Source organism: Cucurbita maxima, unplaced genomic scaffold (assembly GCF_002738345.1).
Source record: "Cucurbita maxima cultivar Rimu unplaced genomic scaffold, Cmax_1.0 Cma_Scf00089, whole genome shotgun sequence".
Taxonomy (NCBI): domain Eukaryota; kingdom Viridiplantae; phylum Streptophyta; class Magnoliopsida; order Cucurbitales; family Cucurbitaceae; genus Cucurbita; species Cucurbita maxima.
In genome coordinates, this window is record NW_019272105.1 from 379,703 (window position 1) to 382,938 (window position 3,236).

Here is a 3,236-nt window from a genome sequence, read left to right on the forward strand (position 1 = left end):
AAGTGCCTAGAGGTTTACCCAAATTCAACATCTCAATGTGTTGAAACTCCTGAATTTCCCACCAACTTTGCTTGTCATTGTTTCTTCCCTTGTGAAGAAAAATGAGTTTTGATGTGATGCTCTTCTTTTTCTGGTACTAATCCACGTATTGTAATGCCTTAAGTCCACACGCTTCCTAAATAAAATGGTCAAGTGACTTTGCTATTATTCAATTTGTCATTATGGTTGCAAGTGAAAATTGTGTATAAAATAGGATGAAAAGCAACTACCCTAACACCAGCTCCACGGTTTTCATGCATCCCCTCTGTCAGCCGTATAAAAATGTCTTCCTTTTACCTGAAACGTAAAAATAACACATAACTTGAGTACTTTAAGAAATATTCCGTTAGTGACTCCACTATTAGTGATATGATAAGGAATCACTACAAGGGAAGTAAGATTCGGATTACCTTGTTGATCGAATATCTCAAGGCAAGAATATTGTTTGAGATTTGAATTACTCCACAAGCAAGATCGATCACGTCTAGCTTGAATTATTCTTGTTGATTAAATATCTCAAGGCAAGAACACTTGTTTGAGATTCACATCACTCCACAAGCAAGATTGATCATATCGAGCTTGAATGATTCTACATGCAACCTAAACTACATAGAATTGCAAATAAACTTAGCCATTGACTAAAGAAAAGCACAAAGGCTTCTTTTACTATATTTTTCAAGTCTCTTGCACATACAACATACATGACTTTATATAGCCTCAAAATGAAACTATTTTATATAGTCTCAAAATGAAAGGCATTCCAAGAGTTGTAACATTCATACTTAATGGACATAATTAACCATTATGTAATTGTAACCTATATAGTAAATAAAAAGTCTTAAAATACTTAAATGAAATACAATAACTCTAAATTGTAATCTTCCCAAAATTTATAACATAAAACTTCATTATTCTTCAAGGTGGCATGAATTGAAATATCTTTTGATAATTTCAACAATATTTTCTTCACATCTTCATTGAAGCATCTTGTATGATTGATGTCTCTTGGTTCATATCAATTAGAGTCGTAAAATACAAATGTAGGCAACATATTTATTATTTTAAAAAGTTATTATATTATTAATAGATATTTTAAATTATTAAATAACTTTTTTATTGAACGAATTCACATAGTTATCCATATAGTAAATATATATATATATATATATTCTTAATAATGGAGATTTGACCCTATAGTAATAGATTAAGGTGGAAAACGGGTAGATGGTTCTCCAACTATTAAATCTATGTTACATAATAAGAGGGGCTCCAAAGGGACAATTCTTACCTATCTATTTTGCCGTTAAATTTGTATTAAATTTCTATTTTGTCCTTCACTATGTGTTGATTTGACATAATTCTTTGAGTTGAGGTGTCATTTGAGAGAAGTTATATAATCGAGTTGGTGTTTCTAAATTTTGCATTCAATGACCTCAATATTTGGTGCAATATAGTCACATTAGTTGGAGAGGGAAACTAAGCATTCCTTATAGGCATGTGAAAACTTCTCCCTCTCCATACTAGCAGACACATTTTAAAACTGTGAGGCTGACTACGATACATAACGAGTCAAGTGAACAATATCTGCTAGTTGTGGGCTTGGGCTATTACAAATGGTATCAGACCCATACACTGAACGGTGTGTCAGCCAAGATATGGAAAACCTTGAGGGGAAGCCGAAAGCACAAAATATCTATTTTTTATTTGTGATTAGAATATTAACTTTGAAAAGCACAAAATATTTAAGATTGAATTACGAAATATTTAATCTCTTCTTCTAAATGTGTTGATTGAGAAGATTAATATTTTATGGGATGATCATAAGTATTTTAATCTTGAGTGAGTTATGAACTATTCCTTACGAGAAACTTGTATTTGATTTGCATAGGTGAGAATGACTTTCAGAACCGATTCAATATGTCTATCATTTTGTAAACTTGAACAATGAGAGCACACCCTCTCATTGGTATGACATAGTTTATAGTTAATCGTAAAAAAATTGTTAATTAGAAATTCAGTAGTTCTTATAGTGAAAAATATATTTATAAGGGTAAAACAAACTTTTAATCTAATGATTGTTACAAACAATTCGTGAAGAAATCGATAATTGACTTGATTGTAGTGATTACATACATGAACACAACCTATAGTAGATTGATCTATAATTAATGAATAAAAAAGAAATAATTAATTTTATATTATTAGAGTTTATAACACCGCAATTTAAAAGATTCAAATTAATCTTCATATTAAGGAAGAAATATATATATATAATTTAAACTGCATTCAAATTTGATAAATATGTATTGATATGTTTTATTTAAATATGATCTAATTAAAAAAATATTTCTTTATTATATTATATATTAAAGATTTTTATTTTAAATATGACCCTTAAATCTTTTAATTTTCTATCTTTCAAGAGGCTTTTGTGTCAAGGAAGATAAAAGATCTAGTGGAGCAAATTCAAGTCATAATAAGGATTTGAAAATCTCTCCGTAGTAGAGACATTTAAAAACCGTAAAATGACGATAAAAGTAACGAAATAAAACCGATTATCTTGATTAGAACAATTAATGATATTGACATAATAACTTAATGAATCGACGATACGTAACGAACTAAAACGGATAATATCTTAATTTTAACCAATAGTGATATTGACATAATAACCTACTTTCCAATAACTTAATATGTTCTCATATTTGAAACTAAATATTTTCATATAAATCTTCCACCGGTTTCAATCACATATCAATTTCAGTTTATCATTGCTTTTTATAGGAAATGACAAAGTTTTCTTGCTCCCTCTTCTTCGTTAGTTTCCTCCTTTGTTGAGGTTTGTTTTTTAGATTTAAAAACATCTTATAAACTTTCAAGAATTGTGTACATTTTCGTTTAATAACTATTTGATTTTTGACAGCTGCATGCATGTTATTCGTCAATGCAATACAATGTGAAGAGAAGTTGTGTTAAGGATATTTAATAATAAATTATAGTTTACCATATATATTATATTTGATATTTTATTATAAGGCAAATATCTAATATTTGCCTTATTATCATAGGTATCTTTCCATTTATTGTTATTTCCATTTATTACTATTTTCATATCCTTGTAATTTATTTGATTATAAATAAGATAACTTTCACACCATTTAGGTGTGGTGGATTAATCAAACATTCACATGGTATCA